General features: G+C 43.1%; 1 long non-coding RNA gene across 1 annotated transcript; it reads left to right on the plus strand.

The window, feature by feature from the left end:
* Nucleotides 1–3,115: 3,115 nt before the first annotated feature.
* Nucleotides 3,116–13,641, plus strand: LOC142823263 (uncharacterized). The gene is made up of 2 exons (XR_012898535.1): nt 3,116–4,455; nt 13,193–13,641. It is a non-coding gene; the product is annotated as an uncharacterized LOC142823263 (long non-coding RNA).
* Nucleotides 13,642–23,747: the final 10,106 nt, after the last annotated feature.

Consider the following 23,747-nt stretch of genomic DNA (forward strand, 5'->3'; position numbering starts at 1 on the left):
AATTCTAACAGGCAGGTGAGTTTTTGGTTTTAAACTCTAACTGCTACCTGTGGACGTGACAGCAGGCATTACTCAAATGGATGCTACCAGAAAAGTTCTAAACTCAAAATGGAGTTTCAGACTCCATTTTGGGGCATTGCAAACCTTTAAATATTTTCAAGGTTACAAACCTTACAAATGAGTGGATTGGTCTATATATATATATCTATCAATAACATCAGTCCTATAACACTGTACAAGGTGATACATTGGATGTTGCATCTGCTTCCATTGGGTTACAATATTTAGCAGCTGGATGGTTACATATTTGTTACATAACTGTGGAGATGTTACATTATTTCGCTATTCTGCTCTACATTTCCCCTCCTTGATGGACAGCTGAGGAGAAACAGAAGATGTTCATCACCTTTTACTCAGCAGAATTAAATGCAAAAATGGGTACAGATCTCCGGTATGGACAACAGATGTATATAGTGAGTACCAGTACATATAAAATCACCAACGTCATAACGATATATATATAATGCCCAAAGGATTAGTTAACATACTGATTTTCGAAATGTCACCAAAGATGTTACCAAATAGTGCTTGCCACCATGTGGTTTTGGACTGCATTCGTTTGCCAATGTTAACAATTTTATTGGCAGCGTGTTGGACCACTACATGTACCTTTTCGCTGACATTATGTATGGTGTTAATGATATCTTTTCAATTTGAGTGGATCATCATTGATTTTACCGCTTCCAAATTGGACCCAAAGAGATTGGAGCCACCGTCTTAATGATGCCATATTTAGCCGTAATCTCTTGGAAGGGGTCTCTGTCATTTTCAAATTAATATCACACCCCTTGATCTCAAATACCTTACACAGGCAGAGATTTGTTCTTTGAGGCATTTTTACCATATAAAATCGGTTGACAGTGAATTCGCGGCATAGGCTGCGAATACAAAAGCATGATTGATCCACTTGAATTACTACTGAGATATTATTCTCTAGTGGTACCGGGCGAAGTTCGTAAGTGCACTCTCCCTCATACGAATTAGACACAAGTTACCCTGATCCCATAAACCGGTCGTGCAGGTATAGCCCATTTTCAGATGTCCAAAACAGGCTTGCATATTAACTGCAGCAAATGTTCCCTCACCAGTTTCATAAGCCCATGCTCGGTCCAATGTTGGCATGAGTACCGAGCCGTTAACAAACATACCCAGAGTGGCTATTGGGAATATGACTTCTTTACGGGCATCTATAACCGTTAACATCATCAGATGTAAGGTATTCAACACAGGATCAAATTGAGAACGTAACATGGTCCACAAATCCGGATTCTCCTGTTCAAATGGAGAAAACATGTTCTTGACCAATGTGGCAATTTCAAGAGGAAGACGGCCTGTGAGTGCTTCCTGTATTATATTTCGCACTAGTTCTAACAACATGCTTTGGATTTGAACACAAGCCAAGGCCAATGCAGTTTCGTTTTGGATATCCTGCATGGCTTGGATCAATTTTAAATGATCCTCTTCCTGGGATTTTATCCACATTGGGAGCAATTCTGCTACATCAAGTTGAACTTTGTCTAATCCCCGGATTGATTCCTCTATCGGGTGGACGATGTCTTGTGTCCCTAAGGCAACTTTGGCGATATTTTTGGCCAATCTTGCGTTGTCTATGGTAGATACTACGCTGAGGCCGGTACCAAGACCGCCCAGCACTTTACCTGCCAGATCACGCCTGCCTCGAATACGAGATGTTTTGGAAGAGGCAATCTGCAACAACCACCTTTCCCATCCATCCATCAGAGGTTTTACAAATTTTTGACAGGATGGTTTTATGCTCATAGTAGTAATCTGTAAAGGTACATGTATCCATTTTATTTGATATTTTGGCTCAATCAACACCTGCCTGGCAATGTTAGTTTTTACCACGTATGGCCCCATTTCATACTCCTGTGGAGGTTCTGCTACCAGTATTTTGACATAATATTGTGCGCCAAAAATACTTGATATCACCCAGGTACCAGATTCGGTGATATTTTCCACGAAATGTCCCACACACACAAACATTGCAGGCTGTGGGTTTTCCTCACAACTAGATGATTGCACATATTGGAGTCGTAACTTAGGCTTTGAATTTCCTCTACAACTTAAAAAGATGTTTGTGACTGCTCCAGTAGGGAATATCACCATTGCTGGGAAATTATTTGTGACATTCTGGTTGTGATATACTTTTATAACCCATGTCACTTGATTTTGCCCCTTTCTAATTATTGGATTATACAACACGTCCATGTATATACATGGAGGCCCTGACCAACCGGATAATATTTTTCTGCAACCAATCAAACACCTTGTTGTGCTGTTGTTGACACACAGATTTTCACTTGTAAAAGCCCACCTACATTTTCCTCTCATGGTGTAAACAATGGTGTCTAACCAACCTGGAACATTGATTTTAAGTCGTTTGGTGGTGTCATAGTGCTTAACGAAATATGCAACTACGTTTCCCACCCTCTCATAAGATAACGAGCCTTGTGGATAAGGGAGAAGCGGTGGATGTCATATACCTAGACTTTAGTAAGGCATTTGATACGGTCTCGCATGATATTCTTATTGATAAACTAGACAAATATAACTTAGATAGGGCCACGATAAGGTGGGTGCATAATTGGCTGGATAACCGTAGACAGAGAGTTGTTGTTAACGGTTCTAAATCCTGCTGGAAAGGGATAACAAGTGGAGTTCCTCAAGGGTCTGTTTTGGGACCCGTACTGTTCAATATCTTCATCAATGATGTAGATATTGGGATAGAGAGTACGCTTATTAAGTTTGCAGATGATACCAAGCTGGGTGGGGTTGCAACTTCTTTGGAGGATAGGGACATAATTCAAAATGACCTTAGCAAGTTAGAGAAATGGTCAGAGGTAAACAGGATGAGGTTTAATAAAGAGAAATGCAAAGTGCTCCACTTAGGAAGGAACAATCAGTTCCATACATACAAGATGGGAAGCGACTGTCTAATGTAAGGCAGGAATGCTGAATGGAGAAAGAACTGTGTAAATTTTGAGGCCTACTACTTGTAATGAATCTAAATGATATAATCTAGCACTGTGTACTCTTGTCAATGCTGGGAGGAATTGCAAATTATAAGAAATGTTTGTAAAGACCACTAATGATGGAGAAACTGTTTAAATTGTGGTTTTCCAAAATGGAGTCCAAAACTCCATTTTGTATTTAGAACTTTGCAGAGTTGCTTTTACAGTTGAGTATGGCATCAAATGTGCAGGTAGAATGTTTGAGTTTAAACCTTAAGCTACCTGACAGTTAACTTTGCATAAGTATGAATATGCATGAGCATTCATATCAGCCAATTAAATCATACCACGCTGCAAGAGCATCTTTGTTATATCCAATTAATTTAAACCATCTGGTTAATGAATATGTATGAACCTCCCTTATATAAGTTGTGACCGAACGTCAGTTCGTGCTGGTTCCCGGACCTAGCTGGGGCCTGCAGCGTCGTGGGTTCGTCGGGTTAGAGCATCCTAGCCTGGGCTCTTTTCTAGAAAGAATACCTTAATGGTATTTGTCCTGTACAACATCTCTTAGTATCTTAATGGTACTAGGTATCCTTGTGATACCGGACATCTTTATGGTGTTCTAGTTCTCCTCATCGGGTTATATGACGGAAGGTCATGATTCCCACTTTTAAACTAATTTAGTCCCTTTTAGAGGTAGGCTAACGGAAGGTCAGACCTCCTCTTTCTTAGATTAGGTTTAGTTAGATTAGTACCTTAGATAGACTAGATACCATCATTGTGTTTGTCCGGCAGGCTGCGTCGGTGGATGCATATCGGCCGTCATCGAGTTTGTCCGGCGGGCGCGTCGGGATCTAGATAGGGTTTTATTTTAGGTTTAGGATTAGGATAGGTTAAGTATAGGGTCTACCATCGCCGGTTCGAGACGCTACCGAAGAGCGTGAAAAGGGCTGACGAGAGACCGATTCGTGGAAGACGAATCGCCGGTCGTCGTTCCCAATTCCTGCCTTCGTGGGACTATCCGGTCTCGAATCGCCCGACGAGGGATCGCCTGGTCGTTCCTCGCCTGAGGCTCCAAATCAGCCAAAGGCTTGAGCTCACCAGCTTCCACAGCTCCACCATCGTCGTAGACTCTGGTAGTATTCAAGGGTTTGAGGGGACTTCCCCTTCTTATCCTTTAGGTTTTTGTATAAAGGGGACTGCCCCCTTGTGTGTGTTCATTTGAGGTATTGTTTTGTTAAGTTTATTTGTAACAATATAGTCCTGTGGTTTTCAGTTTTAAAACAGACTTACGTTTTATTTTGCGCGCCTTATAAGCTAAGATTTGACATTCTCCGGTGATTAGATACGGAGTAGAGGGTCGTTACCTTAAGTACCATCCCTTGAGGATTGGTCAGGTTATTAAATCAACCTTCGGAAGGTCGTCCTTAAGGCATCCTTCCTAACTCTGTCGATATACAGGTAACAGAATTGTGGCGACCGCGGCAGGACCCTCTCAGAGTGTCATTTCACAGTTTTATTTTTACAATTTATATACCTCAAATGAACACCAAGAGTGTGGCTTGTGGGTTGGTTCTGCTTTGTAGCTGGGGTTTTAGGTAGATAGAGGGTAACAAGGAGGGGATAGGTATCCTTGGGCTGTGGACTGGCCACCCATAGTTTTGGGGCCCCAGGAACCTCCGAAACTGCCCAACCTCTTCCTTATTCTCCACTTGAAAAACGGGCCCACCATCAGTTTAGGTCACTGCCCCTTTAAGAGGCCTAGTAACTTTAGAGTATGGAGTTAAGTGGGTTCTCTTAGTTCGAACTAAGAGAAGTTAAGTTAAGTTAAGTTAAGTAAAGATAAGTCAGTGTCTCGAGATAAGCCTTAGTTCGGACTGGACGCAGTTCGAAGTAAGCAATTCGAGCCTGACATTTGGATTTCAGCCTAAGCCAAAGGCTTAGTGATTTGGGTAGTTCGGCTCGGAGTGGTCCGGACTGGGGATCCGGAACTCTCTGTAGGTATACAGAGAGCCCCGCTTGGTTAAATTACATACCAAGAGCCCGTGGTTCGAAGTAACATCGAACTAAGAGGTTGGTCTCGGTTGCAGCCAGAAACCTCATTTTAAATCCCTCATAAAAGTTTTCCTGTGAGGGTTCCAAACGTTCGCTGTTCCGCCATTTTGGGTTGGCGTGGAACGTTCAGGGTAATTTAAATAGGTGAACATTTGCATAGGGTAATTTGCATACTGGAACGTTGCCTAGCACGGAACGTTTGTCGGCGTTGCTTGGCAACCGCCGCTTACTGCGTGGAGCACCCCAAAGGTGCTGCGCAGCTTATTGTGCAGGGTTCCAAGGTGGACCAAACCCAAACTGCACAATTATTATTTTCTTTTTGATAGTTTTAAGGTAAATTCTGTGGGACAGTGAGGCTTGATCAACCTACTGTACCCAATAACCCCAGACTTTATCAGGTTTTATCTAGTTTTGTGAGTTGGTGAGTAGCTCACAGGACTTAGGTATGGCCTCTAAGAAAGTACCCAGAATTTTCGGCATACATGGATGCAAGCCGGCGGAGCAGTTAAATAAAAGTGTACTAGAGGATGATGTTAATGTTTTTGTTAAAAATGTTAATGTATGGGATGAGAATGATCTTAAAGGGGAGAATTGTCTAGAAAATTTTAAGTTAATGTGGGAAAAGTTTGTCCAGACAAGACCCAAGCCCAATAGAAAGACTAAAAAGGCAGCTATCATACAAGGACTGGCCATGGTGGCTGGAGCATTGGATACCAAGGTGAAGGCTATTAGTAAACAGTTAAATGATGCCAATGAGATCAGAATGGCACAAGATGCAACCATTAGTAAATTAAAAGGGGATTTAACGCTGAGAGAGACTAAATATAGCACCTTATGCTCTCAACGGGATGCTTTAACACACCAAATGGAGGATGTCATTAAGAGGTGTCAGCAATTGGAAAGCGAACTGACCGACAAGGTAGCAAAGTTTAATGATTCCAAGGCTACCGTGCGACACCTGTTAAATGAAAAAAGGCAAGTTAAAACCGCCGTGGTAGATCATACCGAGTGCAATAGGAAGGTACAGGAACTAGAACATAAATTAGGACTGGCTAGAGGTTTTGTGTCTGCCATTAACGAAGGTATTGAGAAGGATATTTACGAAAATACCATCTTAACCAATGAATTAGTAGAGGGCATGGTGGAACCCATTATCACCACTGAGGTGTTCCACCCTAATGACCCGAATCCCATTGTAAAATATGAGCGGAGAGTGTTGACACCTGAGCAGGCTAGAGCTGTGGGACAAAATCTGGGCCCCTGTAGGAAAGCCAATGCAATAGATTGGATGGCAAAATTAGCCAGGACCAATCTTACAAGTGATGATCTGCTAATAGTCATTAAAGAATGTTTACTTCCGGAAGATTTTATCGCCTTCCCAGCTGACCTTGCCACTTCAATTCACCCAGATTTTAACAGAATTTATAAGGCCTTATATGATATATTTTATCCAAATGATGATATTCGGGGACGATTTTATTCCAGTAAACAACAAGAAGGTGAAAGACCCGAACTTTATTTTATACGGAAAGAATTGCTTCATGGCCTGGCAGGATTGAATCCAGGGGGAAGTGGAGATACCACCCATGATACCCCAGAGTTTAAGAGATCTTTGTTTTTAGGGTTACTCCCTTCAGTAAAAGCAGCTTTAAGCAGCTTAGATATTGAGAGAGTACCTTTAGCGATAATGAAAAATAAGATCAGAGAGATCTTTGAGTGGCAGTCGCAAGCTGGATTAATAAAAGTGGCAGGCCCATCAAGAAAGATTTCGGAAGTAAAAGAAGTGAGGTCTCAGACAAAAGGAAGGAGACGACCACCACCTCCTCCTCCTGGGGCAGCTTCTTATCGTCCTTATCAGAATCAGGACAGACAAAATGAGCAGGATAATGTGGCTAAGTTACCTTTTCAGCCTACTAAAATGTTTAAAGGAGGAAGGGAGCAATTAGCTGCAACTAGGCAGGTACTGGCCAACAGGTTGGCTAGATATCTCCCTTGGCCGAAAGTGCGGGATATGGATATCGATCAGATCTTCGAAGCACTTGCAAAATTTGAAAACAATAGTGCGGCCGCTATATCCAGGGAGAGTCATCCTGCTCAGATCTCCGCTATAGATGGTACCCCCTACTGAGGAAGCCGAAATCTGCCTCGGCCCCTGAAAATCGTGGCACCGATTGAGTTTGACTTTTTCGGGAGACCCACCATGATGGTAGAATTAAGAGGCAGATTCGGGATAATTATGCAAAGAATGCTTGTGGATACAGGGGCGTCCACGAGTATTGTCTGTACAACATCTGCTCATACTGTAAGACAAGTAGAAGTAAGTCATACTAAGAATCTACAGTCGTATAATGGCAAGACGTCAAAGGTTCCTTTTACCAACTCCATTCAATGTCGAGTTGGGGGCGCTACAGCTCAGATACCAATCGGACTACAAGCTTTAGATGGTGTTGGCATTATGGGGATAGACTTGTTGAAGGAGTTTGGATTTGTTATCGACTTGCCAAACCGATTCCTGATACAAGTGCCTAGAGGAGATGCTGCAAGTGCTACAGTAATACGACTGGGAGCTTTAAAGGCAAATGAAGAACTTCAGCTCCAGGCACATGAAGATGATGTGCAAGGTGTTATAGATCGTCATGTAGCAGTCTTTGCAAGACACAAGCTTAGTTGTGGAAAGACCAAAGAAGTTGTGGAAGTAGCTGGTCCAGACCCGAAACCTATGAGACAGTATCGGTTTCCTGTGGAGGCGCAACAAGGCATTAAAGAAACAATCGATGCTTTGATCTCTCAGGGAGTTCTAATTAAAACTCAGAGTCCCTGCAACTCTCCAATATGGCCGGTTATTAAGGCAGATGGGAAGACCTGGAGGTTGACGGTAGACTATCGAGGGGTGAATAAAGTTACTCCCCGCATGGCTCCAGTTGTCGCCAAATATCCAGAGATCGTGGCTCAAATTGCCAATGGTGCTTGTTGTTTCTCAGTGCTGGACATATCCAATGCGTTCTTTTCCATACCGATTGCCGAGACATCATGGCACAAGTTCGCATTTACATTCAATGATCAGCAATATACCTTTACCCGACTTCCACAAGGATTCCACAACTCTCCAACTATTTGTCATCGTATGGTGTCAAAGGCACTGAAAGATATTCCCCATAAGGTCAATGTAATCTCATATGTGGACGACATCTTGATCGCCACCAAAGATCGTGCCACTCATCTAGTAGTCCTGGATGAAGTTCTATCTGCGTTGGAACAAGCAGGATTTCTAATTAACCCTCAGAAGGCTCAATTGGTCAAACAAGAGGTCACATACCTGGGTGTGAATCTAGGTGTGGAAGGTCGAAAACCTGACAAGGACAGGGTGGAACTGATATCTAAATTACCAGCTCCAACTGATGTCCATGGCCTCCGTATGTTCCTTGGTCTTATTGGATTCTGTAGGGATTTCATTGAAGAATTCGGGAAGACCGCCCGACCCTTATACAAACTCCTGAATAAACGACAGGAATGGCAGTGGGGTTCGGAGCAGGAACAAGCCTTTTTCGAGTTAAAAACTGCTTTGATGAAAGCACCAGCGCTAGCGTACCCCGATCCGACTAAGGAATATCATCTATCACTGACCACCGGTAGAGAAGCAATTGGAGCAGTGCTAATGCAGCATCATGGCACCACCCTAAAACCAGTTGCTTACGGCTCAAGGACTTTGTCTGGTGTGGAACAACAATTCACACCATGTGAAAAGGAAGTTTTGGCCTTGACATGGGCTCTCATAGATTGGGAGTACCTAATTGGACAATCACCAATCGTCCTGAAATCGAGTCATACTCCCGTTCGGTACATCATTTCTGGAAAAGCGAATAACGGAAGAGTGAGTCATCCACGTTTGGCGCAGTGGACCCTCACTCTAATGAACCACGACATCGTGGTGGAGCCAACGAAAACGCAATCACTGGTTCCTGCCATTTTGTGTCAACCACTTAGGCCGGAAGATTTACATGTGTGTCCAATACCGGAAGAAGCCACGTCCACTATTAAGTCACCCTTCGTACTGATGTCAAAATACGAAGAAGTCCGGAAGACGACTCCTCAAAATATCTGGGTCGTGGATGGAAGTTGCTATCAAAATAATGGACAAGTCATCACAGGTGCTGCTGCACTGCATGTGGCGTCTGGAAGGAAGATTCTAAGACGAGTGAGCCTTCCTTCCGCACAGGCTGCTGAAGTAGTTGCTATTATTTTAGCTTTAGAAAATGCCAATGATCAGGACCTCACCATATGTACAGACTCTGATTGGGTATTAAGATCTTTCATCGATTGGATGACTGTGTGGAAGCAACGTAACATGTGCACCACGGATAATCGTCCCGTCATCTATGCCCAATTACTAAATTACGCATGGAGTCTTGCAGAAAATCGGAAAGGAAAAACTTTCCTTTTTAAGGTGAGAGCCCACCGAAAAGATCACCAAGAAATCTCGGTGTTAAATAATGCAGTAGATCAATTGGCAAAACAAGCAGCCACACTACCATCGAATATGACTTGGCAACTCCCAGCGGCGTATGAAGAAAAGATCGATGCCGTAACAAACCAGACGACATTAAAGGATTCTGTGGACATAGTTAAACTGCAAGAGAAAGACCGAGAAGTGATGCAGTTGTTAGAACAGAGCCGGTATAAAGATTATGTAATAACGAAGCATGTAAATGGGCCGATTATGGCACAAGAGATGGTGTCCGACCAACAAGCAGGGAATCCATTACTGATAATGCCTGCCATCCTGCGCCAAGAACTAATTGAACTAGCACATGCACAAGGTCACTTTGGAGTAGAGAAGACTGTCAGTAGGATTAAGAGTGTTGCTTGGTGGCCTCGACTACGGGCAGATGTGGAACATTGTATTAATAACTGTTTGCAGTGTGCCCAAAATAACCCGAAGGCACATAACAACAGAATTCCACTGAAACATCAAGTAATCACTGGACCATGGCAAAGATTACAGATTGATTTTATTGGCCCTTTGCCAAGGACAAGCCGTGGTAATGAATACTGCCTGGTCATCGTACATTCTTTCACCAAGTGGATAGAGGCTATTCCAACACGAAATTGTACCGCAAAGACCACTGCTCGCGTGCTCTTAAATGAGGTCTTTTCGAGATATGGGTTGCCTTCTATCATTGATAGTGACCAAGGATCTCATTTCACTGCAGAGATCACTAAACAACTCTGTGTTGCTTTAGGAATTAAACAGCTGTTCCATATTGCAGGCCACCCACAGTCATCTGGGCTGGTTGAACGAACAAATCGTACGTTGAAAACTGCATTAAGAAAAGTTGTCGAAAAATCCGGCAAACAGTGGGATACTCATCTCCCACTTATACTCATGGCTACTCGATCCACTATGGGATCTGCTGGGTACTCTCCTCATGAAGTACTCTTTGGAAGACCTATGAAGACGCCCGAGCTCTGGTGGATCGAAGGAGGGGTACCTCCTGATGACTTTCAACCAAAAATCAAAGTAGCTGAATATTTGCAGCAATTGTTGAATAATTTGTCCGATATACAGCACACAGTAGCGCAGACGCTAAAGGGCAATATCCAGAAAATGGATAAAAGACTCGCAGGAGATTTTAAGATTCAAAACTGGGAGTTCGGAAGCAAGATCATGTACCGACATTTCAGTGAAAAGAGCCATCCTTTGAGTCCGCGATGGTTGGGTCCGTGTTATATCGTCAACAAAGCTGGACCCACCGTCTATCAGGTGGAAATAGTCAGTAGGAAAAGGAAGATCCTTAAATGGTTTCACGTGAGCCAATTGAAAGAGTGGAAAGGAAATTAGAGAAGAAACTTAAATGGAAGAGAGCTAGGAAGGAAGAGTATGGAAGCATCTAAGAAAGGATCTAGTGAGGAGGTTTTAATCAAAATCTTTATTGTTTGTATTTAACAGGAGCATTCCACCATGAAGACGTCATTTATTTTGCCAATTTTGCTATGTGTTATTATGATAAGCATTCTAAATCCTGTAACGACTAAAGTAATAATTCCAACCAGACAGAGTACAGTAAAAAAGGTTACGGTAGAAAAGGGCGCTATTCAAAAATTAGTGCAAGGCGCTCATGGTCTTGAATGGGTGGACTTAGGTGGACATGTTTTTAAACAAAAAGATGGGTCGACGATTGGTGCATACTTAAAGGGTCTGACATTCCATCAAGATGAACTATGGAGATGTCAAGCAATAGATCGCCCTCTAAGGGAATGGGACATTAAACCTTTGAAACAACATCAATATGATTTGATGACACCAAAAAGATATGTCTGGACTCATCGTGAATCCCGAGATCTAGTTTATAACCGCCAGGTGATCAATTCCAAAACATATAAGCCTTTGAGAGGTAATACTAATCGTTGGGAGGTTAGGCTTCCCATTTTTAAGAGTCAAATGGTCACAATTCGAGTAGAGCAAGATCATCGGGTTTGCCATCTATTTGTTCGAGATGAAATAGAAGGCAATATATTATTATATTTTACGATGAGTAAAGATGAGACTAAAGCTAATGGTTTTACCATCCCTGGTTGGTTAAATATGCTAGTAGAAACGTCTCCGTCCAAGAGATGCCTATGGACATTTGTTAACCCTCATCTCTGCATAAATGAAACCATGGCACATGCATCGTCAGATATACATAATAGACGATGTCTGACCAATTGCAAAATAATAGCTCCTAGATGGACTGGTTCAACATGTGTATATCTGGACGTTCTGTATCATCCTATAGTGAAGCCAGGACAAGTTGTATGGGTGATAAAATTTTATCACGATCATTTTACTACGACTACAATAGATGCTACTGTTATATCACCAGCAAGAGTAATACGTGCCACAGTGCCATTGACCTGTGCAGCAAATAGATCACCACACAGAACTAGTCAGTTTGCTGCATCACCAAGCTGTATAGTAGATCCACAGCCAGCTAGTTATGAGTGTACTGGAGTATTTATAGAAAACATCACCGAATCCAACACCTGGACGGTGTTAGGATTATTCGGGGTTAAATTTCCAGTGAAAATATTAGTAGCTGAAGAGCCTGACCGTCATGAAATTGGCCCTTATGTAGTTAAGACCAATATGGCTCGGCAAGTGCTTATAGAACCCAAATACCACGTCAGATGGGTACACGTGCCAATATCTTCCTACGCCACTGACATAAATGAAAGGTGTGAGCCTTTTGTGGAGCCGCTCTTACAGGGCTGGTACAAATGGCTACAATCTATCACCTTCTCTGAAAAACAAACCAGAGCCAAAAGAGACATTGTGGCTAAGGTCCTAGGCGGAGTAGGTGCTGGCATGGGTGTTGCTAATGCCATCGATAATGCACACCTGTCTAAAAACTTGGCCAAACTAACCGCGGGTACCGAAGATTTAATACACCCTCTCGAAGAATCTTTATTAGGGTTGGACAAAGTACAATTAAAGTTAACCGACTTGTTACCAAAGTGGGCTGACTCCCAGGAAAAAGATCATGTGAAAATGTTAGAAGGCATGCAAGAGATTATTAATGATACTGCCCTAGCATTAGCCTGCACCCAAGTGCAGAATATGTTATTTGTCTTATCACGCAGTATAATCCGTGATTCATTAGCAGGCCATCTTCCTGTGGAAATTGCCACCCTAATTAAGAGAATATCTACAGCTTTCGAAAGGGAGAATTCGGACCTATGGAATGTGCTACATGCTGAATATGACCCTAAGTATGATGTACTGCATGTTGTGCTTTTAACAGTTCTAAGCGCACAGAAAGAATTGATATATCCAATAGCTACGCTTGGACTGAATCTTAATGGTTCAGTAATGATGCCTATTACAACTAGAGCCTGGGTGCGTCAAAACTCAGAGGGTGTTTTTGAATTAGTAAATATGCAAGCGTGTATGTCCCAAGAGCATTTGGGATATGTATGTACATCTAACTTATGGACTCAGGGTCATCTCTGCCTAAATAATGCAGAAGGAGAGTGTAATTATGAATTACACTCTACTCTTTTGGGAAATAACAAGTCAGTGGTTGTGCAAATAGATCAGCACTGGGTGTGCATAAGAAGCCTAGGTCGTCCTTAAGGCATCCTTCCTAACTCTGTCGATATACAGGTAACACTAGGAAGGAGCATGGCGGAAAGGGATCTAGGGGTCATAGTGGACCACAAGTTGAATATGAGTCAACAGTGTGATGCTGTTGCAAAAAAAGCAAATATGATTCTAGTTTTTATCAACAGGTGTGTTGTAAGCAAAACTCGTGAAGTCATTCTGCCGCTCTACTCTGCACTAGTTAGGCCTCAGCTGGAGTACTGTGTCCAGTTCTGGGCACCACATTTCAAGAAAGATGTGGAGAAATTGGAAAGGGTACAGAGAAGAGCGACAAGAATGATTAAAGGTTTAGAGAACATGACCTATGAAGCCAGGCTTCATGAACTGGGCTTGTTTAGTTTGGAAAAAAGAAGATTAAGGGGGGACATGATAGCGATTTTCAAATATCTAAAAGGGTGTCACAAGGAGGAAGGAGAAAATTTGTTCCTCTTGGTTTCTGAGGACAGGACAAGAAGTAATGGGCTTAAAGTGCAGCAGGGGAGGTTTAGATTGGACATTAGGAAAAAATTCCTAACTGTCAGGGTGGTCAAATATTGGAATAAATTGCCAAGGGAGGTGGTGGAATCTCCCTCTCTGGAGATATTTAAGAACAGGTTAGATAGACATCTGTCAGGGATGGTGTAGACGGAGCTTGATCCTGCCTTGAGGGCAGGGGGCTGGACTCGATGACCTCTCGAGGTCCCTTCCAGTCCTATTATTCTATGATTCTATGATTCATCACGGATCTCCAGATGACAGTGCTTATTATCCTGGAGGACCCTGAGAGTAATACGTTGGGGAGCATATATCGGTATCACTGGTACTCTGTTTTGCCATCTTTCGTCATTTGGTTGAACTTTAAAGGTCTCAACGTATTTGGTATTAAAGATGGGATTTACAGATGTCGCTTCTGTCCATACATAGTGATCTGTTGGAGACTCATCACTCGCAGTGGTTCTAATAATATTCCAATATTTTAATGGAATATCTCCTGCGCGACACCTCCATACCTCATCTTGCCCGATCACCAATGGTGCAAAATAAGATACTTCATCACTTGATGTAACTACCCAGACACTAGCTAAAATCAGTACTATATACCCCAGACATTGATGTATAACTTTCATTCTATATATCTATATATATATGAGTGGTTTGTAGTTAAGCCTTCTTGATGACTCTCCTACGTAACGACAAAACATACAGGGCATTAGTCATGACCTTTATTAATGATGTTTACTCTCTTCCTACCCCTCCTAACTAACTATCTATCTCCTATTCTAAATCACTTCCTCGTTTCCTTTCCATTCTTTTAGTTGGCTCACATGAAACCACTTAAGGATTTTTCTTTTTTTGCTGAGTATTTCCACCTGGTATACGGTGGGTCCAGCTTTGTTGACTATATAGTGAGGGGGAAATCTCGCTCCCCTGGGGTACAGAGCCCCCAGAAGGGTTCGAGGCCGGAGGTCAAATCAGTGAGGCAGGAAAGAAACTTAGAAGAGAAAACTTTATGATGCATGCATGCAGGCTGTCACTTCCAAGAGTGAAGCAGCAGCCCTGACAGACAGATTCAGGGAATCTTTATACAGTATGTTCAGACAGCTCAGGTGTGGATTGTTTTTCTTTAACATATCAAAGTCTCAGCAGAAGTACTCTGAGACTTCTGTTCACCCCAGGAGTGCTAGAAGTAAGTTTTTACAGTACACAAAGCCACATGAGAACTTGAGTGGAGGAGTCTACAAGGCAAACTGTGACAAAGATAAGGGTTTACATGACAAATTGTGACAGACTAGGAGTATCCATGAATTTGAGATAGTCATTTGTAAGGGTATTTGATTAGAGCTAATTTGATTTCTCTCTGTTACAGGGAGAGAGGCCTGGAAAACTTTTTAACCCTTACAGCAGTTTTCTTTTAGAAAGTTATGATTTCTGCACAGTTCCCCCCTTTAGACACAATTGGAGTTATTTGATTTTTCTCCCACAATAGCAAGGGCCCAGCCATCGCGGACTCAAGGGATGGCTCTTCTCACTGAAATGTCGGTACATGATCTTACTTCCGACTTCCCAGTCTTGGAACTTGAGATCTCCTGCAAGTCTTTTATCCATTTTCTGAATATTGCCCTTTAGCGTTTGCGCTACTGTGTGCTGTATGTCGGACAGATTACTTAACAACTGCTGCAAGTACTCAGCTACTTTGATCTTTGGCTGGAAATCATCAGGAGGCACCCCTCCTTCGATCCACCAGAGCTCGGGTGTTTTCATGGGTCTTCCGAAAAGTACTTCGTGTGGAGAATACCCAGCTGATCCCATAGTGGATCTGGTAGCCATGAGTATAAGTGGAAGGATGTGTGTCCCACTGTTTGCCGGATTTTTCGACAACTTTTCTTAGCGCAGTCTTCAACGTCCGATTAGTTTGTTCAACCAACCCAGATGCTTGTGGGTTGCCTGCAATATGGAACAGCTGTTTAATTCCTAAAGCAACACAGAGTTGTTTGATGATCTCTGCAGTAAAATGAGATCCTTGATCACTATCAATGATGGAGGGCAAACCATATCTTGAAAAGACCTCATTTAAGAGTACACGAGCTGTAGTCTTCGCGGTGCAATTTCGCGTTGGAATAGCCTCTATCCACTTTGTGAAAGAGTCTACGATAACTAGGCAGTACTCATTACCACGGCTCATTCTTGGCAAGGGGCCAATAAAATCAATTTGTAATCTTTGCCATGGTCCATTAATTACTTGATGTTTTAGTGGAATCCTATTGTTATGTGCCTTAGGGTTATTTTGGGCACACTGCAAACAGTTATTAATGCAATGTTCCACGTCTGCCCGTAGTCGAGGCCACCAAGTGACACTCTTGATTCTACTGATGGTCTTATCCACTCCAAAGTGACCTTGCGCATGTGCTAGTTCAATTCATTCTTGGCGCAGAATGGCGGGCATCATCAGCAATGGATTCCCTACTATTTGGTCTGACACCATCTCTTGTGCCATGATTGGCCCGTTTACATGCTTTGTTATTACATAGTCCTTATACCGGCCTTGTTCTAACAACTGCATCACTTCTCGATCTTTCTCTTGCAATTTAACGATGTCCACAGAATCCTTTAATGTTGTTTGGTCTGCTACGGCATTGATCTTTTCTTCATATGCCGCGGGGAGTTGCCAAGTCATGTGTGAGGGTAGTGTGGCTGCTTGCTTCGCCAATTGATCTACTGTATTATTTAACACCGTGATTTCTTGAAGATCTTTTCGGTGGGCTCTCACCTTAAATAGGAAAGTTTTCCCTTTCCGATTTTCTGCAAGACTCCATGCGTAATTTAGTAATTGGGCGTAGATGACAGGACGATTGTCAGTGGTACACGTGTTACGCTGTTTCCACACTGTCATCCAATCGATGAAAGATCTTAATACCCAATCAGAGTCTGTACAGATGGTGAGGTCCTGATCATTAGCATTTTCTAAAGCTAAAATAATAGCGACTACTTCAGCAGCCTGCGCGGAAGGAAGGCTTACTCGTCTTAAAATCCTTCTTCCAATTGCCACATGTAATGCAGCTGCACCTGTAATGACTTGTCCGTTGTTTCGATAGCAACTTCCATCTACGACCCAGATATTTTGAGGAGTCGTCTTCCGTACTTCTTCATATTTTGACATCAATACGAATGGTGACTTAGTAGTTGACATAGTTTCTTCCAGTATTGGACACACATGTAGATCTTCTGGCCTAATTGGTTGACACAGAATAGCGGGGACTAGGGATTGCGTTTTAGTTGGTTCTACCACGATGTCATGGTTCATTAGAGTGAGGGTCCATTGCGCCAAACGTGGATGACTCACTCTTCCATTATTCACTTTCCCGGAAATATATATCATACAGGAGTATGACTCGACTTCAAGATAATCGGTGATTGTCCAATTAAGTACTCCCAATGTATGAGAGCCCATGTTAAAGCCAACACTTCCTTTTCACAGGGTGTAAATTGTTGTTCCACACCAGATAGGGTCCTTGAGCCATAAGCAACGGGTTTTAGTGTAGTGCCATGATGTTGCATTAGCACTGCTCCAATTGCTTCTTTACCGGTGGTCAGCGATAGATGGTATTCTTTAGTCGGATCGGGGTATGCTAGCGCTGGTGCTTTCATTAATGCAGTTTTTAACTTGGAAAAGGCTTGTTCCTGCTCCGAACCCCACTGCCACTCCTGTCGTTTATTCAAGAGCTTGTACAGGGGTCGGGCGGTCTTCCCGAATTCTTCTATGAAATCCCTACAGAACCCGATCAGACCGAGGAACATACGGAGGCCATGGACATCAGTTGGAGCTGGTAATTTAGATATCAGTTCCACCCTGTCCTTGTCAGGTTTTCGACCTTCCACACCTAGACTCACGCCCAGGTAGGTGACCTCTTGTTTGACTAATTGAGCCTTTTGAGGATTAATTAGGAATCCTGCTCGTTCCAGCGCAGATAGAACTTCATCAAGGACTACCAAATGAGCGGCTCGATCTTTGGTGGCGATCAGGATGTCGTCCACATATGATATTACATTGACTTTATGGGAAATGTCTTTCAATGTCTTCGACACCATACGATGACAAATGGTCGAGGAGTTGTGGAATCCTTGTGGAAGTCGGGTGAAAGTATATTGTTGAACGTAAATGCGAACTTGTGCCATGATGTCTTGGCAATCGGGATGGAAAAGAACGCATTTGATATGTCCAACACTGAGAATCAACGAGCTCCATTGGCGATCTGAGCCACGATCTCCGGATATTTGGCGACAACTGGAGCCATGCGGGGAGTAACTTTATTCACCCCTCAATAGTCTACTGTCAACCTCCAGGTCTTCCCGTCTGCCTTGATAACTGGCCATATTGGAGAATTGCAGGGACTCTGGGTTTTAACTAAGACTCCTTGAGAGATCAAAGCTTCAATTGTCTCTCTGATACCTTGTTGCGTCTCCACAGGAAACCGATATTGTCTCATGGGTTTCGGGTCTGGACCAGCAACTTCCACAATGTCTTTGGTCTTTCCACAACTAAGTTTGTGTTTTGCAAAAATTGCTACATGGCGATTTACAACATCTTTTACATCGTCTTCATACACTGGAAGCTGAAGTCCTTCATTCGCTTTCAAAGCTCCTAGCCGATGGACACTACGTATTGTCGTAGCAATTTCAGCATCTCCTCTAGGCACTTGTATTAGGAATCGGTTTGGCAGATCAATAAGAAATCTGAACTCCTTCAACAAATCTATTCCCATAATGCCAACACCATCTAGAGCTTGTAGTCCGATTGGTAATTGTACAAAAGCATCCCCAATTCGACATTGAATAGAATTGGTAAAAGGAACCTGTGAAGTTTTGCCATTATAAGACTGTAAATTCTTAGTATGACTGATTTTCACTTGACTCATTATAGGAGAAGACGTGGTACATGCAATACTTGTGGACGCCCCCGTATCCACTAGCATCCTTTGCATGATTATTCCGAATCTGCCTCTTAATTCAACCGTGATGGTAGGTCTTCCGAAAAGGTCAAACTCAATTGGAGCAATGATCCTTAGGGACCGAGGCAGATTTCGGCTTCCTCACTAGAGGGTGCTTTTTATAGCTGACACCTGGACAGTCTGATTCTCCCCGGATGTTATAGCTGCACTGCTGCTCTCAAACTTCGTTAGTGCTTCGAAGATCTGGTCTATGTCCATGTCCCGCACTTTCGGCCAAGGGAGATATCTGGCCAATCTATTAGCAAGTACCTGCTTTGTTGCAGCTAATTGCTCCCTTCCTCCTTTAAACATTTTCGTGGGTTGGAAGGGTAGTCTTGACGGACCCTCTTGTGATTCATTTTGTCTTGTTTGAAATTGACGAGAACGAGTTAGAGCTATACCATTGTTTTCTCTTCGTGCTGGAGGAGGAGGAGGTCGTCTTCTCCCAATTGCTGGAGGTCTTACTTCCTTAACTTCTGCGATTCTTCTTGATGGACCTGCTATTTTTATGAGCCCGGCTTGCCATTGCCAATCAAAAACTTCTCTTATTCAGTTCTTCATTAGCTCTAGAGGCATCCTTTCCACATCCAGGCTACTCAATGCTGCTTTTATTGAAGGGAGGAGTCCTAAAAACAAAGATTTCCGGAATTCGGGGGTATCGTGTATCACATTTCCATCCATTCCAGTGCTCAATCCTGCCAGTCTTTGGAGAAATTTTTTCCTGATGAAATAAAGCTCTGGCCTTTCTCCTTCCCTCTGTTTATCCGAATAATATCTACCTCGAATGTCATCATTGGGGTAGAATAGATCATAAAGAGCCTTATACATCCTATTAAAATCAGGATTAATCGAATTGGCAAGATCAGCTGGGAAAGCAATAAGGTCCTCAGGAAGTAAGCACTCTTGCAAAACCACCAGCATATCGTCACTGGTTAGGTTGGTTCTGGCTAGTTTAGCCATCCAGTCCAGTGCATTGTTCTTTCTGCAAGGGCCTAGATTTTGCCCTACAGCTCTGGCTTGCTCTGGTGACAACACTCGTCTTTCATATTTCACAATAGGGTTTGGATCATTAGGGTGGAACACCTCAGTGGTGACAATGGGTTCCACCATACCCTCTACCAGCTCATTAGTTAATATAGTGTTCTCATAAATGTCCTTTTCAATGCCCTCGTTGATAGCAGAAACGAAACCTCTTGCAAGGCCTAGTTTCTGCTCTAGTTCTTTCAACTTTCTCTGGCATTCTGTGTGATCCATTGAGATGGGTTTAACTTGTCTTTTCTCATTTAATAGATGTCTCGCTGTAGCTTTAGAATCATTAAATCTAGCTACTTTATCAGTTATTTCACTCTCTAATTGTTGACATCTATTAATAACATCCTCCATTTGATGCGATAGCGCATCCCTCTGTGAACATAAGGTATTGTATTTGGTTTCTCTCAGAGCCAAATCAGCTTTTAATTTATTAATGGTAGAGTACTGTGCCATTCGGATTTCTAGCGAATCATTTAATTGCTTACTAAGAGCCTCTACCTCTACGTCTAATGATCTAGCCACCATGGCTAATCCTTGTATAATGGCTGCCTTTTTAGTCTTTTTATTAGGCTTGGGTTTGGTCTGAACAAAGATTTCCCACATTACTTTAAAATTCTTTAAACAATCTTTCCCTTTTAAATCACTTGCATCCCACACATTCACACTTTTAATAAAGACATTAATATCTTCTTCAAGAAGGATTTTATTTGACTGCTCTGCTGTCTTGCTGCCTTGCAGTCCAAAGATTCGGGGTGCCTTCTTGGACGCCATACCTTAAACTTGTAAGGGTCCTACCTTACCTTTATAAGTCTGGAAGAAACCTGGGGACTTCTGTGTTATCAGAGACAGTAGGCTGATCAGGCCTCTGCTCTGCAGAAATTCTCCTTAAGCTATTAAATAAATAAACTGTACGCAGCAGACTGCGCAGCACCTTTGGGGCGCTCCACGCAGTGAAGCAGCAGTTGCTAAGCAACCCGCCGGTAAACATTCCACACTAGGCAACGCTCTGAACCCCGTGAACATTCCAAAATGCAAATTGACTTTATGCAAATGTACTTGGACCGGTCAAAATGCAAATTAATTTTATGCAAATTAATCTTATGCAAATTAATCTTATGCAAATGGTGGAACACCTGAATGGAGGAACGTTCCAACCCAAAATGGCTACCCCAAACTTAAAATGGCAGATCGCCAGCACACCTGAACATTCTAAGAAAAACCTCTAAAGGGGTTTAAAATCTTAAAGTGGTGGAACGTTTATTCCATTGATGAAACGTCCTGAACCCAGAGGATTACCGCCTCTAAAGGGGTTTTAAAATGAGGTGAGTAACTTTGTCTTAGCAGCAGCAAGCCACCTCAAGGAGACCCAAAACAAGGGACCCTCAGTTTTAAACCTTTTAAATTCAGGTTAAACTGCCCAAAAGACTACTCCTTGAATTGCTTAGCTTGGCTCAGAAGTAGGACAAGCTAAGCCTTATCTCAAGGTAACACAGCTTAAGGATACCTATCCCCTCCTTGTTACCCTCTATCTGCCTAAATCCTAACAAACCAAAACCCACAAGCCACACACTTGATGTTCATTTGAGGTATGTACACTTAAATAAAAAAACTAAGAACTGACACTCTGAGAGGGTCCTGCCGCGGTTGCCACAATTCTGTTACCTGTCTATCGAACAGAATAAGGAAGGTCAAAAGTGTTTAAAGACACTTCCCAAAGAGTTAGTTTAATAACCCGACCAATCCGCAAGGTTAGTTTCTAATTCATTACATTTCTTTAATACCTCCTCAATTTGAATATTTAATGCATCTCGCTGTGTGCGTAATTTGTCAATTTTGGCATCCTTTATTTTAATTTCATTAACCAACTCCCTATTCATAAGTTTTCAAATTCAAACAGTCAGGTATTACTACATGCCAGGTGACTAGAGGCTAATGGTTTCTTAATATGATTGACAGTTTAGGTTACAAGAATGATACACATTACAAGACATGGGTCGCAGAGGAGCATCCTCACCCTGCTTAGCCACACGATCACCTTGGAAGAGTAAACCGGGAGAACGGATAGGGTCTCCGGGAAATGTACCCGCAAAGTGGTAAAACGGGAGTAGGCCCCGGCCTGCCCCGATTCCCTCCCCGAGTCACTGGACCGTATACAGCTATCTGTTGTTGATGCGTGCATCTATGCTCCACCCCCATAAGTGGGGGTGGGCCCAGAGGACTAAACCAGCCCACACCAGGTTCTGCCGCGGTTGCCAAACTGTTACTCGGAAGGCTGAGGTAAACAATGGCTGTGGGCAATTAATTAAAGCCTAATGCTGCCTCCCCCACAGAAGCCAGATTCAACCTGGAACACGTATTTATCACCCTTGGGAAGATAGTCAGAAATCAGGTCAGACCCGAATTTAGGGCCAAACCCTATATTTTAGAAAGATAGCAACACGCATCAACAACAAGAACCACAGTAAGTGACCCACCCTAACCTGGAAGAAAAGAGAATAGAAAAGATCCCGTATACAAAAGGAATATACTTTACAACAAGAATTGAAGGCGGCAATGGACGTCTGCGACCTCGTGGCTAATTTAAAGGAAGGACAGCAGGCAGATCCCTTGAAGTGGGGTATCCTCACCTCCATATGGCTGACACACTCCGGATTCCTTGGCACCAGTCCCTCGGCTTGGTGAGGCTCCGCGGGTACATAAACAATGGATAGTAAAGTCCCATAATCCAATGATACCAGTCCCAAAGTCCTTAGAGAGGAGACTTCTCTCACACCTCAGGAGGGCACAGTTAGTGTTAGACCTGGGCGGCCTTGACCAGACCACGTGCGGATGGCGCTTCTTAGGGGTGACGGCAGTAAGGCGGGAAACTGGGTTAGCGAGTGGGGTGCAGTAGAATAGGGCGGTGTGCATAGGAAAAAGGGTGCAAGGTGCATAACCTGGCTGCGCACACATCGCATTAGAGGGGGGTGCATAGGTTAGCATTCCTCCGTGTGATTTTGGCGGGAAGAAACTGCTGAGGTGATAATGATCAGTAGACTCCATTTTGAATCACTAGCCTGGGTAACATGTGCAAGAACGCACTTGCAGTGTAGACACCCAGCAAGTTTTTGCGCAAGAACAGCTGTTCATGCACAAAAAGTCTGCAGTGTAGACGTAGTTATGTCCACTCTGCACGCTTATTTCAAAATAGCAGAGTGCACGTCTAAACAGCAAGGCTATGTCTACACTGGCGTGTCCTTACGCAAAAACTCTTTTGTGGAAGAGTTCTTCTGCAAAAACTCTTCCAGAAGAGAGTGTCTATACTGGCATGTACTTTTGCGCAAGAGCATGTGCTTTTGCGCAAGAGCATCCATGCTAGTGTAGATGCTCTCTAGCGCAAGAAAGCACTGATGGCCATTTTAACCATAGGGCTTTCTTGCGCAAGAAATTCATGTTGCCTGTCTATACTGGCCTTTTCTGGAAGAGCTCTTGCGCAAGAGGGCTTATTCCTGAGCAGGAGCGTCAGAGTTCTCATGCAAGAAGCCCTGATTTTAGACATTAGGACGTCATTTTACTTGCGCAAGAACACGAGGCTAATGTAGACAGGCAGCAAGTTTTTGCGCAAGAGTGGCCGTTTTTGCGCAAGATCGCGCCACTGTAGACACAGCCCAAGGCTGTTATTTCAAAATAATTTCAAAATAACAGGCTTCTCCGACTTCTCCCTTTGACTTCCTGCAGTGTAAACAACATCAAAAGCAGAGTTAAGCTACTTTGACATCAACTATATTCCAGTTTTAGCTCCAGTGTAGACGTGCTCTGAGTGTTGGTCTGGGCAGACTGGGTTATGGCACTACCATCTTTGTCAGCTCTTGATCAGGAAGCTGCACGCCCTAGTCAGAACCCCACCTGCCAGCAAGGGAGGCTCCCTAGAAGACGTTCTCTCCCTGGGGGCTGGGAAGAACATCTTTAAGAGCCAACCCTGCCGCTTCAGAAACCAGCCAATCAACACAGCCCCCCATTGACTCTTTTCAATGCATCTGA

The sequence above is a fragment of the Pelodiscus sinensis genome, chromosome 1 (genome assembly GCF_049634645.1).
Source record: "Pelodiscus sinensis isolate JC-2024 chromosome 1, ASM4963464v1, whole genome shotgun sequence".
NCBI lineage: Eukaryota > Metazoa > Chordata > Testudines > Trionychidae > Pelodiscus > Pelodiscus sinensis.